We start from the raw sequence: 13415 nt of genomic DNA, 5'->3' as shown, positions 1-13415 counted from the left end.
CATATATTCCTGTCACTCATAGCGAACACCAAAACACTTGTGGATAGTGATATTATACCACAATGTAGGTAAAGGCCGTAGGAGGAAATGGCAGAGGACCCTCATTTGTCAGTGTCAGTGATGATATAAAGAGGATGGTCATTAAAGCACAAAGTGAAGGCATTTGGTCAAAAAATCCGTTTCCAAAAAATAAAGTGCTAAAAACGTTGGTGCATCCCTGGTGGGATTCGAACCCACGGCCTCTGGATTAGAAGTCCAGCGCGCTATCCCCTGCGCTACAGGGACCTACCAACGACCAGGACATTTTGATGAAACGTTCTACCATGCCATATATTCCTTTCACTCAAAGTGAACACCAAAACACTTGTGGATAGTGATATTATACCACAAAGTAGGTAAAGGCCGTAGGAGGAAATGGCAGGGTACCATCATTTGTCAGTGTCAGTGATGATATAAAGAGGATGGTCATTAAAACACAAAGTGAAGGCATTTGGTCAAAAAATCCGTTTCCAAAATAAAGTGCTAAAAACGTTGCTGCATCCCTGGTGGGATTCGAACCCACGGCCTCTGGATTAGGAGTCGAGCGCGCTATCCCCTGCGCTACAGGGACCTACCAACGACTAGGACATTTTGATGAAAAGTTCTACCATGCCATATATTCCTGTCACTCATAGCGAACACCAAAACACTTATGGATACTGATATTATAGCAGAAAGTAGGTAAAAGCCGTAGGAGGAAATGGCAGGGGACCATCATTTGTCAGTGTCAGTGATGATATAAAGAGGATGGTCATTAAAACACAAAGTGAAGGCATTTGGTCAAAAAATCCGTTTCCAAAATAAAGTGCTAAAAACGTTGCTGCATCCCTGGTGGGATTCGAACCCACGGCCTCTGGATTAGAAGTCCAGCGCGCTATACCCTGCGCTACAGGGACCTACCAACGACCAGGACATTTTGATGAAACGTTCTACCATGCCATATATTCCTGTCACTCATAGCGAACACCAAAACACTTGTGGATAGTGATACTATACCACAAAGTAGGTAAAGGCCGTAGGAGGAAATGGCAGGGGACCCTCATTTGTCAGTGTCAGTGATGATATAAAGAGGATGGTCATTAAAGCACAAAGTGAAGGCATTTGGTCAAAAAATCCGTTTCCAAAATAAAGTGCTAAAAACGTTGGTGCATCCCTGGTGGGATTCGAACCCACGGCCTCTGGATTAGAAGTCCAGCGCGCTATCCCCTGCGCTACAGGGACCTACCAACGACCAGGACATTTTGATGAAACGTTCTACCATGCCATATATTCCTTTCACTCAAAGTGAACACCAAAACACTTGTGGATAGTGATATTATACCACAAAGTAGGTAAAGGCCGTAGGAGGAAATGGCAGGGGACCATCATTTGTCAGTGTCAGTGATGATATAAATAGGATGGTCATTAAAGCACAAAGTGAAGGCATTTGGTCAAAAAATCCGTTTCCAAAATAAAGTGCTAAAAACGTTGCTGCATCCCTGGTGGGATTCGAACCCACGGCCTCTGGATTAGAAGTCCAGCGCGCTATCCCCTGCGCTACAGGGACCTACCAACGACCAGGACATTTTGATGAAACGTTCTACCATGCCATATATTCCTTTCACTCAAAGTGATCACCAAAACACTTGTGGATAGTGATATTATACCACAAAGTAGGTAAAGGCCGTAGGAGGAAATGGCAGGGGACCATCATTTGTCAGTGTCAGTGATGATATAAAGAGGATGGTCATTAAAACACAAAGTGAAGGCATTTGGTCAAAAAATCCGTTTCCAAAATAAAGTGCTAAAAACGTTGCTGCATCCCTGGTGGGATTCGAACCCACGGCCTCTGGATTAGGAGTCCAGCACGCTATCCCCTGCGCTACAGGGACCTACCAACGACCAGGACATTTTGATGAAACGTTCTACCATGCCATATATTCCTGTCACTCATAGCGAACACCAAAACACTTATGGATACTGATATTATAGCAGAAAGTAGGTAAAAGCCGTAGGAGGAAATGGCAGGGGACCATCATTTGTCAGTGTCAGTGATGATATAAAGAGGATGGTCATTAAAACACAAAGTGAAGGCATTTGGTCAAAAAATCCGTTTCCAAAATAAAGTGCTAAAAACGTTGGTGCATCCCTGGTGGGATTCGAACCCACGGCCTCTGGATTAGGAGTCGAGCGCGCTATCCCCTGCGCTACAGGGACGTACCAACGACTAGGACATTTTGATGAAAAGTTCTACCATGCCATATATTCCTGTCACTCATAGCGAACACCAAAACACTTATGGACACTGATATTATAGCAGAAAGTAGGTAAAAGCCGTAGGAGGAAATGGCAGGGGACCATCATTTGTCAGTGTCAGTGATGATATAAATAGGATGGTCATTAAAACGTAAAGTGAAGGCATTTGGTCAAAAAATCTGTTTCCAAAATAAAGTGCTAAAAACGTTGCTGCATCCCTGGTGGGATTCGAACCCACGGCCTCTGGATTAGAAGTCCAGCGCGCTATACCCTGCGCTACAGGGACCTACCAACGACCAGGACATTTTGATGAAACGTTCTACCATGCCATATATTCCTGTCACTCATAGCGAACACCAAAACACTTGTGGATAGTGATACTATACCACAAAGTAGGTAGAGGCCGTAGGAGGAAATGGCAGAGGACCCTCATTTGTCAGTGTCAGTGATGATATAAAGAGGATGGTCATGAAAGCACAAAGTGAAGGCATTTGGTCAAAAAATCCGTTTCCAAAATAAAGTGCTAAAAACGTTGGTGCATCCCTGGTGGGATTCGAACCCACGGCCTCTGGATTAGAAGTCCAGCGCGCTATCCCCTGCGCTACAGGGACCTACCAACGACCAGGACATTTTGATGAAACGTTCTACCATGCCATATATTCCTTTCACTCAAAGTGAACACCAAAACACTTGTGGATAGTGATATTATACCACAAAGTAGGTAAAGGCCGTAGGAGGAAATGGCAGGGGACCATCATTTGTCAGTGTCAGTGATGATATAAAGAGGATGGTCATTAAAACACAAAGTGAAGGCATTTGGTCAAAAAATCCGTTTCCAAAATAAAGTGCTAAAAACGTTGCTGCATCCCTGGTGGGATTCGAACCCACGGCCTCTGGATTAGAAGTCCAGCACGCTATCCCCTGCGCTACAGGGACCTACCAACGACTAGGACATTTTGATGAAAAGTTCTACCATGCCATATATTCCTGTCACTCATAGCGAACACCAAAACACTTATGGATACTGATATTATAGCAGAAAGTAGGTAAAAGCCGTAGGAGGAAATGGCAGGGGACCATCATTTGTCAGTGTCAGTGATGATATAAAGAGGATGGTCATTAAAACACAAAGTGAAGGCATTTGGTCAAAAAATCCGTTTCCAAAATAAAGTGCTAAAAACGTTGCTGCATCCCTGGTGGGATTCGAACCCACGGCCTCTGGATTAGGAGTCGAGCGCGCTATCCCCTGCGCTACAGGGACCTACCAACGACTAGGACATTTTGATGAAAAGTTCTACCATGCCATATATTCCTGTCACTCATAGCGAACACCAAAACACTTATGGATACTGATATTATAGCAGAAAGTAGGTAAAAGCCGTAGGAGGAAATGGCAGAGGACCATCATTTGTCAGTGTCAGTGATGATATAAATAGGATGGTCATTAAAACGTAAAGTGAAGGCATTTGGTCAAAAAATCCGTTTCCAAAATAAAGTGCTAAAAACGTTGCTGCATCCCTGGTGGGATTCGAACCCACGGCCTCTGGATTAGAAGTCCAGCGCGCTATACCCTGCGCTACAGGGACCTACCAACGACCAGGACATTTTGATGAAACGTTCTACCATGCCATATATTCCTTTCACTCATAGTGAACACCAAAACACTTGTGGATAGTGATATTATACCACAAAGTAGGTAAAAGCCGTAGGAGGAAATGGCAGGGGACCCTCATTTGTCAGTTTAAGTGATGATATAAATAGGATGGTCATTAAAACGTAAAGTGAAGGCATTTGGTCAAAAAATCCGTTTCCAAAATAAAGTGCTAAAAACGTTGCTGCATCCCTGGTGGGATTCGAACCCACGGCCTCTGGATTAGGAGTCCAGCACGCTATCCCCTGCGCTACAGGGACCTACCAACGACTAGGACATTTTGATGAAAAGTTCTACCATGCCATATATTCCTTTCACTCATAGCGAACACCAAAACACTTATGGATACTGATATTATAGCAGAAAGTAGGTAAAAGCCGTAGGAGGAAATGGCAGGGGACCATCATTTGTCAGTGTCAGTGATGATATAAAGAGGATGGTCATTAAAACACAAAGTGAAGGCATTTGGTCAAAAAATCCGTTTCCAAAATAAAGTGCTAAAAACGTTGCTGCATCCCTGGTGGGATTCGAACCCACGGCCTCTGGATTAGGAGTCCAGCGCGCTATCCCCTGCGCTACAGGGACCTACCAACGACTAGGACATTTTGATGAAAAGTTCTACCATGCCATATATTCCTGTCACTCATAGCGAACACCAAAACACTTGTGGATAGTGATATTATACCACAATGTAGGTAGAGGCCGTAGGAGGAAATGGCATGGGACCATCATTTGTCAGTTTAAGTGATGACATAAAGAGGATGGTCATTAAAACGTAAAGTGAAGGCATTTTGTCAAAAAATCCGTTTCCAAAATAAAGTGCTAAAAACGTTGCTGCATCCCTGGTGGGATTCGAACCCACGGCCTCTGGATTAGAAGTCCAGCGCGCTATCCCCTGCGCTACAGGGACCTACCAACGACCAGGACATTTTGATGAAACGTTCTACCATGCCATATATTCCTTTCACTCATAGCGAACACCAAAACACTTGTGGATAGTGATATTATACCACAAAGTAGGTAAAAGCCGTAGGAGGAAATGGCAGGGGACCCTCATTTGTCAGTTTAAGTGATGATATAAAGAGGATGGTCATTGAAACGTAAAGTGAAGGCATTTGGTCAAAAAATCCGTTTCCAAAATAAAGTGCTAAAAACGTTGGTGCATCCCTGGTGGGATTCGAACCCACGGCCTCTGGATTAGAAGTCCAGCGCGCTATCCCCTGCGCTACAGGGACCTACCAACGACCAGGACATTTTGATGAAACGTTCTACCATGCCATATATTCCTGTCACTCATAGCGAACACCAAAACACTTGTGGATAGTGATATTATACCACAAAGTAGGTAAAGGCCGTAGGAGGAAATGGCAGGGGACCATCATTTGTCAGTGTCAGTGATGATATAAAGAGGATGGTCATTAAAACACAAAGTGAAGGCATTTGGTCAAAAAATCCGTTTCCAAAATAAAGTGCTAAAAACGTTGCTGCATCCCTGGTGGGATTCGAACCCACGGCCTCTGGATTAGAAGTCCAGCGCGCTATCCCCTGCGCTACAGGGACCTACCAACGACCAGGACATTTTGATGAAACGTTCTACCATGCCATATATTCCTTTCACTCATAGTGAACACCAAAACACTTGTGGATAGTGATATTATACCACAATGTAGGTAGAGGCCGTAGGAGGAAATGGCAGGGGACCATCATTTGTCAGTTTAAGTGATGACATAAAGAGGATGGTCATTAAAACGTAAAGTGAAGGCATTTGGTCAAAAAATCCGTTTCCAAAATAAAGTGCTAAAAACGTTGCTGCATCCCTGGTGGGATTCGAACCCACGGCCTCTGGATTAGAAGTCCAGCGCGCTATCCCCTGCGCTACAGGGACCTACCAACGACCAGGACATTTTGATGAAAAGTTCTACCATGCCATATATTCCTTTCACTCATAGCGAACACCAAAACACTTGTGGATAGTGATATTATACCACAAAGTAGGTAAAAGCCGTAGGAGGAAATGGCAGGGGACCCTCATTTGTCAGTTTAAGTGATGATATAAATAGGATGGTCATTAAAACGTAAAGTGAAGGCATTTGGTCAAAAAATCCGTTTCCAAAATAAAGTGCTAAAAACGTTGCTGCATCCCTGGTGGGATTCGAACCCACGGCCTCTGGATTAGAAGTCCAGCGCGCTATACCCTGCGCTACAGGGACCTACCAACGACCAGGACATTTTGATGAAACGTTCTACCATGCCATATATTCCTGTCACTCATAGCGAACACCAAAACACTTGTGGATAGTGATATTATACCACAAAGTAGGTAAAAGCCGTAGGAGGAAATGGCAGGGGACCCTCATTTGTCAGTGTCAGTGATGATATAAAGAGGATGGTCATTAAAACGCAAAGTGAAGGCATTTGGTCAAAAAATCCGTTTCCAAAATAAAGTGCTAAAAACGTTGGTGCATCCGTGGTGGGATTCGAACCCACGGCCTCTGGATTAGAAGTCCAGCGCGCTATCCCCTGCGCTACAGGGACCTACCAACGACCAGGACATTTTGATGAAACGTTCTACCATGCCATATATTCCTTTCACTCAAAGTGAACACCAAAACACTTGTGGATAGTGATATTATACCACAAAGTAGGTAAAAGCCGTAGGAGGAAATGGCAGGGGACCCTCATTTGTCAGTTTAAGTGATGATATAAATAGGATGGTCATTAAAACGTAAAGTGAAGGCATTTGGTCAAAAAATCCGTTTCCAAAATAAAGTGCTAAAAACGTTGCTGCATCCCTGGTGGGATTCGAACCCACGGCCTCTGGATTAGAAGTCCAGCGCGCTATCCCCTGCGCTACAGGGACCTACCAACGACCAGGACATTTTGATGAAACGTTCTACCATGCCATATATTCCTTTCACTCAAAGTGAACACCAAAACACTTGTGGATAGTGATATTATACCACAAAGTAGGTAAAGGCCGTAGGAGGAAATGGCAGGGGACCATCATTTGTCAGTGTCAGTGATGACATAAAGAGGATGGTCATTAAAACACAAAGTGAAGGCATTTGGTCAAAAAATCCGTTTCCAAAATAAAGTGCTAAAAACGTTGCTGCATCCCTGGTGGGATTCGAACCCACGGCCTCTGGATTAGAAGTCCAGCGCGCTATCCCCTGCGCTACAGGGACCTACCAACGACCAGGACATTTTGATGAAACGTTCTACCATGCCATATATTCCTTTCACTCAAAGTGAACACCAAAACACTTGTGGATAGTGATATTATACCACAAAGTAGGTAAAGGCCGTAGGAGGAAATGGCAGGGGACCCTCATTTGTCAGTTTAAGTGATGATATAAATAGGATGGTCATTAAAACGTAAAGTGAAGGCATTTGGTCAAAAAATCCGTTTCCAAAATAAAGTGCTAAAAACGTTGGTGCATCCCTGGTGGGATTCGAACCCACGGCCTCTGGATTAGAAGTCCAGCGCGCTATCCCCTGCGCTACAGGGACCTACCAACGACCAGGACATTTTGATGAAACGTTCTACCATGCCATATATTCCTTTCACTCAAAGTGAACACCAAAACACTTGTGGATAGTGATATTATACCACAAAGTAGGTAAAGGCCGTAGGAGGAAATGGCAGGGGACCATCATTTGTCAGTGTCAGTGATGACATAAAGAGGATGGTCATTAAAACACAAAGTGAAGGCATTTGGTCAAAAAATCCGTTTCCAAAATAAAGTGCTAAAAACGTTGCTGCATCCCTGGTGGGATTCGAACCCACGGCCTCTGGATTAGAAGTCCAGCGCGCTATCCCCTGCGCTACAGGGACCTACCAACGACCAGGACATTTTGATGAAACGTTCTACCATGCCATATATTCCTTTCACTCAAAGTGAACACCAAAACACTTGTGGATAGTGATATTATACCACAAAGTAGGTAAAGGCCGTAGGAGGAAATGGCAGGGTACCATCATTTGTCAGTGTCAGTGATGATATAAAGAGGATGGTCATTAAAACACAAAGTGAAGGCATTTGGTCAAAAAATCCGTTTCCAAAATAAAGTGCTAGAAACGTTGCTGCATCCCTGGTGGGATTCGAACCCACGGCCTCTGGATTAGGAGTCGAGCGCGCTATCCCCTGCGCTACAGGGACCTACCAACGACCAGGACATTTTGATGAAACGTTCTACCATGCCATATATTCCTGTCACTCATAGCGAACACCAAAACACTTGTGGATAGTGATACTATACCACAAAGTAGGTAGAGGCCGTAGGAGGAAATGGCAGAGGACCCTCATTTGTCAGTGTCAGTGATGATATAAAGAGGATGGTCATTAAAGCACAAAGTGAAGGCATTTGGTCAAAAAATCCGTTTCCAAAATAAAGTGCTAAAAACGTTGGTGCATCCCTGGTGGGATTCGAACCCACGGCCTCTGGATTAGAAGTCCAGCGCGCTATCCCCTGCGCTACAGGGACCTACCAACGACCAGGACATTTTGATGAAACGTTCTACCATGCCATATATTCCTTTCACTCAAAGTGAACACCAAAACACTTGTGGATAGTGATGTTATACCACAAAGTAGGTAAAGGCCGTAGGAGGAAATGGCAGGGTACCATCATTTGTCAGTGTCAGTGATGATATAAAGAGGATGGTCATTAAAACACAAAGTGAAGGCATTTGGTCAAAAAATCCGTTTCCAAAATAAAGTGCTAAAAACGTTGCTGCATCCCTGGTGGGATTCGAACCCACGGCCTCTGGATTAGGAGTCGAGCGCGCTATCCCCTGCGCTACAGGGACCTACCAACGACTAGGACATTTTGATGAAAAGTTCTACCATGCCATATATTCCTGTCACTCATAGCGAACACCAAAACACTTATGGATACTGATATTATAGCAGAAAGTAGGTAAAAGCCGTAGGAGGAAATGGCAGGGGACCATCATTTGTCAGTGTCAGTGATGATATAAAGAGGATGGTCATTAAAACACAAAGTGAAGGCATTTGGTCAAAAAATCCGTTTCCAAAATAAAGTGCTAAAAACGTTGCTGCATCCCTGGTGGGATTCGAACCCACGGCCTCTGGATTAGAAGTCCAGCGCGCTATACCCTGCGCTACAGGGACCTACCAACGACCAGGACATTTTGATGAAACGTTCTACCATGCCATATATTCCTGTCACTCATAGCGAACACCAAAACACTTGTGGATAGTGATACTATACCACAAAGTAGGTAGAGGCCGTAGGAGGAAATGGCAGAGGACCCTCATTTGTCAGTGTCAGTGATGATATAAAGAGGATGGTCATTAAAGCACAAAGTGAAGGCATTTGGTCAAAAAATCCGTTTCCAAAATAAAGTGCTAAAAACGTTGGTGCATCCCTGGTGGGATTCGAACCCACGGCCTCTGGATTAGAAGTCCAGCGCGCTATCCCCTGCGCTACAGGGACCTACCAACGACCAGGACATTTTGATGAAACGTTCTACCATGCCATATATTCCTTTCACTCAAAGTGAACACCAAAACACTTGTGGATAGTGATATTATACCACAAAGTAGGTAAAGGCCGTAGGAGGAAATGGCAGGGGACCATCATTTGTCAGTGTCAGTGATGATATAAATAGGATGGTCATTAAAGCACAAAGTGAAGGCATTTGGTCAAAAAATCCGTTTCCAAAATAAAGTGCTAAAAACGTTGGTGCATCCCTGGTGGGATTCGAACCCACGGCCTCTGGATTAGAAGTCCAGCGCGCTATCCCCTGCGCTACAGGGACCTACCAACGACCAGGACATTTTGATGAAACGTTCTACCATGCCATATATTCCTTTCACTCAAAGTGAACACCAAAACACTTGTGGATAGTGATGTTATACCACAAAGTAGGTAAAGGCCGTAGGAGGAAATGGCAGGGTACCATCATTTGTCAGTGTCAGTGATGATATAAAGAGGATGGTCATTAAAACACAAAGTGAAGGCATTTGGTCAAAAAATCCGTTTCCAAAATAAAGTGCTAAAAACGTTGCTGCATCCCTGGTGGGATTCGAACCCACGGCCTCTGGATTAGGAGTCGAGCGCGCTATCCCCTGCGCTACAGGGACCTACCAACGACTAGGACATTTTGATGAAAAGTTCTACCATGCCATATATTCCTGTCACTCATAGCGAACACCAAAACACTTATGGATACTGATATTATAGCAGAAAGTAGGTAAAAGCCGTAGGAGGAAATGGCAGGGGACCATCATTTGTCAGTGTCAGTGATGATATAAAGAGGATGGTCATTAAAACACAAAGTGAAGGCATTTGGTCAAAAAATCCGTTTCCAAAATAAAGTGCTAAAAACGTTGCTGCATCCCTGGTGGGATTCGAACCCACGGCCTCTGGATTAGAAGTCCAGCGCGCTATACCCTGCGCTACAGGGACCTACCAACGACCAGGACATTTTGATGAAACGTTCTACCATGCCATATATTCCTGTCACTCATAGCGAACACCAAAACACTTGTGGATAGTGATACTATACCACAAAGTAGGTAGAGGCCGTAGGAGGAAATGGCAGAGGACCCTCATTTGTCAGTGTCAGTGATGATATAAAGAGGATGGTCATTAAAGCACAAAGTGAAGGCATTTGGTCAAAAAATCCGTTTCCAAAATAAAGTGCTAAAAACGTTGGTGCATCCCTGGTGGGATTCGAACCCACGGCCTCTGGATTAGAAGTCCAGCGCGCTATCCCCTGCGCTACAGGGACCTACCAACGACCAGGACATTTTGATGAAACGTTCTACCATGCCATATATTCCTTTCACTCAAAGTGAACACCAAAACACTTGTGGATAGTGATATTATACCACAAAGTAGGTAAAGGCCGTAGGAGGAAATGGCAGGGGACCATCATTTGTCAGTGTCAGTGATGATATAAATAGGATGGTCATTAAAGCACAAAGTGAAGGCATTTGGTCAAAAAATCCGTTTCCAAAATAAAGTGCTAAAAACGTTGGTGCATCCCTGGTGGGATTCGAACCCACGGCCTCTGGATTAGAAGTCCAGCGCGCTATCCCCTGCGCTACAGGGACCTACCAACGACCAGGACATTTTGATGAAACGTTCTACCATGCCATATATTCCTTTCACTCAAAGTGATCACCAAAACACTTGTGGATAGTGATATTATACCACAAAGTAGGTAAAGGCCGTAGGAGGAAATGGCAGGGGACCATCATTTGTCAGTGTCAGTGATGACATAAAGAGGATGGTCATTAAAACACAAAGTGAAGGCATTTGGTCAAAAAATCCGTTTCCAAAATAAAGTGCTAAAAACGTTGCTGCATCCCTGGTGGGATTCGAACCCACGGCCTCTGGATTAGGAGTCCAGCACGCTATCCCCTGCGCTACAGGGACCTACCAACGACTAGGACATTTTGATGAAACGTTCTACCATGCCATATATTCCTTTCACTCATAGTGAACACCAAAACACTTGTGGATAGTGATATTATACCACAAAGTAGGTAAAAGCCGTAGGAGGAAATGGCAGGGGACCATCATTTGTCAGTTTAAGTGATGATATAAATAGGATGGTCATTAAAACGTAAAGTGAAGGCATTTGGTCAAAAAATCCGTTTCCAAAATAAAGTGCTAAAAACGTTGCTGCATCCCTGGTGGGATTCGAACCCACGGCCTCTGGATTAGAAGTCCAGCGCGCTATCCCCTGCGCTACAGGGACCTACCAACGACCAGGACATTTTGATGAAACGTTCTACCATGCCATATATTCCTGTCACTCATAGCGAACACCAAAACACTTGTGGATAGTGATATTATACCACAAAGTAGGTAAAGGCCGTAGGAGGAAATGGCAGGGGACCATCATTTGTCAGTGTCAGTGATGACATAAAGAGGATGGTCATTAAAACACAAAGTGAAGGCATTTGGTCAAAAAATCCGTTTCCAAAATAAAGTGCTAAAAACGTTGCTGCATCCCTGGTGGGATTCGAACCCACGGCCTCTGGATTAGAAGTCCAGCGCGCTATCCCCTGCGCTACAGGGACCTACCAACGACCAGGACATTTTGATGAAACGTTCTACCATGCCATATATTCCTTTCACTCAAAGTGAACACCAAAACACTTGTGGATAGTGATATTATACCACAAAGTAGGTAAAGGCCGTAGGAGGAAATGGCAGGGTACCATCATTTGTCAGTGTCAGTGATGATATAAAGAGGATGGTCATTAAAACACAAAGTGAAGGCATTTGGTCAAAAAATCCGTTTCCAAAATAAAGTGCTAAAAACGTTGCTGCATCCCTGGTGGGATTCGAACCCACGGCCTCTGGATTAGGAGTCGAGCGCGCTATCCCCTGCGCTACAGGGACCTACCAACGACTAGGACATTTTGATGAAAAGTTCTACCATGCCATATATTCCTGTCACTCATAGCGAACACCAAAACACTTATGGATACTGATATTATAGCAGAAAGTAGGTAAAAGCCGTAGGAGGAAATGGCAGGGGACCATCATTTGTCAGTGTCAGTGATGATATAAAGAGGATGGTCATTAAAACACAAAGTGAAGGCATTTGGTCAAAAAATCCGTTTCCAAAATAAAGTGCTAAAAACGTTGGTGCATCCCTGGTGGGATTCGAACCCACGGCCTCTGGATTAGAAGTCCAGCGCGCTATCCCCTGCGCTACAGGGACCTACCAACGACCAGGACATTTTGATGAAACGTTCTACCATGCCATATATTCCTGTCACTCATAGCGAACACCAAAACACTTGTGGATAGTGATACTATACCACAAAGTAGGTAGAGGCCGTAGGAGGAAATGGCAGAGGACCCTCATTTGTCAGTGTCAGTGATGATATAAAGAGGATGGTCATTAAAGCACAAAGTGAAGGCATTTGGTCAAAAAATCCGTTTCCAAAATAAAGTGCTAAAAACGTTGCTGCATCCCTGGTGGGATTCGAACCCACGGCCTCTGGATTAGAAGTCCAGCGCGCTATCCCCTGCGCTACAGGGACCTACCAACGACCAGGACATTTTGATGAAACGTTCTACCATGCCATATATTCCTTTCACTCAAAGTGAACACCAAAACACTTGTGGATAGTGATATTATACCACAAAGTAGGTAAAGGCCGTAGGAGGAAATGGCAGGGGACCATCATTTGTCAGTGTCAGTGATGATATAAATAGGATGGTCATTAAAGCACAAAGTGAAGGCATTTGGTCAAAAAATCCGTTTCCAAAATAAAGTGCTAAAAACGTTGGTGCATCCCTGGTGGGATTCGAACCCACGGCCTCTGGATTAGAAGTCCAGCGCGCTATCCCCTGCGCTACAGGGACCTACCAACGACCAGGACATTTTGATGAAACGTTCTACCATGCCATATATTCCTTTCACTCAAAGTGATCACCAAAACACTTGTGGATAGTGATATTATACCACAAAGTAGGTAAAGGCCGTAGGAGGAAA

General features: G+C 44.3%; 33 non-coding genes across 33 annotated transcripts; all 33 read right to left on the bottom strand.

Moving 5' to 3' along the window:
• Positions 1-212: 212 nt before the first annotated feature.
• On the bottom strand, positions 213-285 carry Trnar-ucu (transfer RNA arginine (anticodon UCU)). The gene has a single exon. It is a non-coding gene; the product is annotated as a tRNA-Arg (tRNA).
• Positions 286-537: 252 nt separating this feature from the next.
• Positions 538-610, bottom strand: Trnar-ccu (transfer RNA arginine (anticodon CCU)). The gene has a single exon. It is a non-coding gene; the product is annotated as a tRNA-Arg (tRNA).
• A 577-nt stretch (positions 611-1187) lies between these two features.
• Trnar-ucu (transfer RNA arginine (anticodon UCU)) lies at positions 1188-1260 on the bottom strand. The gene has a single exon. It is a non-coding gene; the product is annotated as a tRNA-Arg (tRNA).
• A 252-nt stretch (positions 1261-1512) lies between these two features.
• Positions 1513-1585, bottom strand: Trnar-ucu (transfer RNA arginine (anticodon UCU)). Its single transcript has one exon. It is a non-coding gene; the product is annotated as a tRNA-Arg (tRNA).
• A 252-nt stretch (positions 1586-1837) lies between these two features.
• Trnar-ccu (transfer RNA arginine (anticodon CCU)) lies at positions 1838-1910 on the bottom strand. Its single transcript has one exon. It is a non-coding gene; the product is annotated as a tRNA-Arg (tRNA).
• Positions 1911-2162: 252 nt separating this feature from the next.
• Positions 2163-2235, bottom strand: Trnar-ccu (transfer RNA arginine (anticodon CCU)). The gene has a single exon. It is a non-coding gene; the product is annotated as a tRNA-Arg (tRNA).
• Positions 2236-2812: 577 nt separating this feature from the next.
• On the bottom strand, positions 2813-2885 carry Trnar-ucu (transfer RNA arginine (anticodon UCU)). Its single transcript has one exon. It is a non-coding gene; the product is annotated as a tRNA-Arg (tRNA).
• A 577-nt stretch (positions 2886-3462) lies between these two features.
• Positions 3463-3535, bottom strand: Trnar-ccu (transfer RNA arginine (anticodon CCU)). The gene has a single exon. It is a non-coding gene; the product is annotated as a tRNA-Arg (tRNA).
• A 577-nt stretch (positions 3536-4112) lies between these two features.
• On the bottom strand, positions 4113-4185 carry Trnar-ccu (transfer RNA arginine (anticodon CCU)). The gene has a single exon. It is a non-coding gene; the product is annotated as a tRNA-Arg (tRNA).
• A 252-nt stretch (positions 4186-4437) lies between these two features.
• On the bottom strand, positions 4438-4510 carry Trnar-ccu (transfer RNA arginine (anticodon CCU)). Its single transcript has one exon. It is a non-coding gene; the product is annotated as a tRNA-Arg (tRNA).
• Positions 4511-4762: 252 nt separating this feature from the next.
• Positions 4763-4835, bottom strand: Trnar-ucu (transfer RNA arginine (anticodon UCU)). The gene has a single exon. It is a non-coding gene; the product is annotated as a tRNA-Arg (tRNA).
• Positions 4836-5087: 252 nt separating this feature from the next.
• Trnar-ucu (transfer RNA arginine (anticodon UCU)) lies at positions 5088-5160 on the bottom strand. The gene has a single exon. It is a non-coding gene; the product is annotated as a tRNA-Arg (tRNA).
• A 252-nt stretch (positions 5161-5412) lies between these two features.
• On the bottom strand, positions 5413-5485 carry Trnar-ucu (transfer RNA arginine (anticodon UCU)). The gene has a single exon. It is a non-coding gene; the product is annotated as a tRNA-Arg (tRNA).
• Positions 5486-5737: 252 nt separating this feature from the next.
• Trnar-ucu (transfer RNA arginine (anticodon UCU)) lies at positions 5738-5810 on the bottom strand. Its single transcript has one exon. It is a non-coding gene; the product is annotated as a tRNA-Arg (tRNA).
• A 902-nt stretch (positions 5811-6712) lies between these two features.
• Trnar-ucu (transfer RNA arginine (anticodon UCU)) lies at positions 6713-6785 on the bottom strand. Its single transcript has one exon. It is a non-coding gene; the product is annotated as a tRNA-Arg (tRNA).
• Positions 6786-7037: 252 nt separating this feature from the next.
• Trnar-ucu (transfer RNA arginine (anticodon UCU)) lies at positions 7038-7110 on the bottom strand. The gene has a single exon. It is a non-coding gene; the product is annotated as a tRNA-Arg (tRNA).
• A 252-nt stretch (positions 7111-7362) lies between these two features.
• Positions 7363-7435, bottom strand: Trnar-ucu (transfer RNA arginine (anticodon UCU)). The gene has a single exon. It is a non-coding gene; the product is annotated as a tRNA-Arg (tRNA).
• A 252-nt stretch (positions 7436-7687) lies between these two features.
• On the bottom strand, positions 7688-7760 carry Trnar-ucu (transfer RNA arginine (anticodon UCU)). Its single transcript has one exon. It is a non-coding gene; the product is annotated as a tRNA-Arg (tRNA).
• Positions 7761-8012: 252 nt separating this feature from the next.
• Positions 8013-8085, bottom strand: Trnar-ccu (transfer RNA arginine (anticodon CCU)). Its single transcript has one exon. It is a non-coding gene; the product is annotated as a tRNA-Arg (tRNA).
• Positions 8086-8337: 252 nt separating this feature from the next.
• Positions 8338-8410, bottom strand: Trnar-ucu (transfer RNA arginine (anticodon UCU)). Its single transcript has one exon. It is a non-coding gene; the product is annotated as a tRNA-Arg (tRNA).
• A 252-nt stretch (positions 8411-8662) lies between these two features.
• Positions 8663-8735, bottom strand: Trnar-ccu (transfer RNA arginine (anticodon CCU)). Its single transcript has one exon. It is a non-coding gene; the product is annotated as a tRNA-Arg (tRNA).
• Positions 8736-9312: 577 nt separating this feature from the next.
• On the bottom strand, positions 9313-9385 carry Trnar-ucu (transfer RNA arginine (anticodon UCU)). Its single transcript has one exon. It is a non-coding gene; the product is annotated as a tRNA-Arg (tRNA).
• A 252-nt stretch (positions 9386-9637) lies between these two features.
• Positions 9638-9710, bottom strand: Trnar-ucu (transfer RNA arginine (anticodon UCU)). Its single transcript has one exon. It is a non-coding gene; the product is annotated as a tRNA-Arg (tRNA).
• Positions 9711-9962: 252 nt separating this feature from the next.
• Positions 9963-10035, bottom strand: Trnar-ccu (transfer RNA arginine (anticodon CCU)). The gene has a single exon. It is a non-coding gene; the product is annotated as a tRNA-Arg (tRNA).
• A 577-nt stretch (positions 10036-10612) lies between these two features.
• Trnar-ucu (transfer RNA arginine (anticodon UCU)) lies at positions 10613-10685 on the bottom strand. Its single transcript has one exon. It is a non-coding gene; the product is annotated as a tRNA-Arg (tRNA).
• A 252-nt stretch (positions 10686-10937) lies between these two features.
• Positions 10938-11010, bottom strand: Trnar-ucu (transfer RNA arginine (anticodon UCU)). Its single transcript has one exon. It is a non-coding gene; the product is annotated as a tRNA-Arg (tRNA).
• Positions 11011-11262: 252 nt separating this feature from the next.
• On the bottom strand, positions 11263-11335 carry Trnar-ccu (transfer RNA arginine (anticodon CCU)). The gene has a single exon. It is a non-coding gene; the product is annotated as a tRNA-Arg (tRNA).
• Positions 11336-11587: 252 nt separating this feature from the next.
• Positions 11588-11660, bottom strand: Trnar-ucu (transfer RNA arginine (anticodon UCU)). The gene has a single exon. It is a non-coding gene; the product is annotated as a tRNA-Arg (tRNA).
• Positions 11661-11912: 252 nt separating this feature from the next.
• Trnar-ucu (transfer RNA arginine (anticodon UCU)) lies at positions 11913-11985 on the bottom strand. Its single transcript has one exon. It is a non-coding gene; the product is annotated as a tRNA-Arg (tRNA).
• Positions 11986-12237: 252 nt separating this feature from the next.
• Positions 12238-12310, bottom strand: Trnar-ccu (transfer RNA arginine (anticodon CCU)). The gene has a single exon. It is a non-coding gene; the product is annotated as a tRNA-Arg (tRNA).
• Positions 12311-12562: 252 nt separating this feature from the next.
• Trnar-ucu (transfer RNA arginine (anticodon UCU)) lies at positions 12563-12635 on the bottom strand. The gene has a single exon. It is a non-coding gene; the product is annotated as a tRNA-Arg (tRNA).
• A 252-nt stretch (positions 12636-12887) lies between these two features.
• Positions 12888-12960, bottom strand: Trnar-ucu (transfer RNA arginine (anticodon UCU)). Its single transcript has one exon. It is a non-coding gene; the product is annotated as a tRNA-Arg (tRNA).
• Positions 12961-13212: 252 nt separating this feature from the next.
• Positions 13213-13285, bottom strand: Trnar-ucu (transfer RNA arginine (anticodon UCU)). Its single transcript has one exon. It is a non-coding gene; the product is annotated as a tRNA-Arg (tRNA).
• Between the last annotated feature and the right edge of the window lie 130 nt (positions 13286-13415).

The sequence above is a fragment of the Haliotis asinina genome, chromosome 16, assembly GCF_037392515.1.
Source record: "Haliotis asinina isolate JCU_RB_2024 chromosome 16, JCU_Hal_asi_v2, whole genome shotgun sequence".
Classification (NCBI taxonomy): domain Eukaryota; kingdom Metazoa; phylum Mollusca; class Gastropoda; order Lepetellida; family Haliotidae; genus Haliotis; species Haliotis asinina.
Note: the sequence above shows the minus strand (reverse complement) of the source record. Positions and strands in the feature narration are given on the sequence as shown.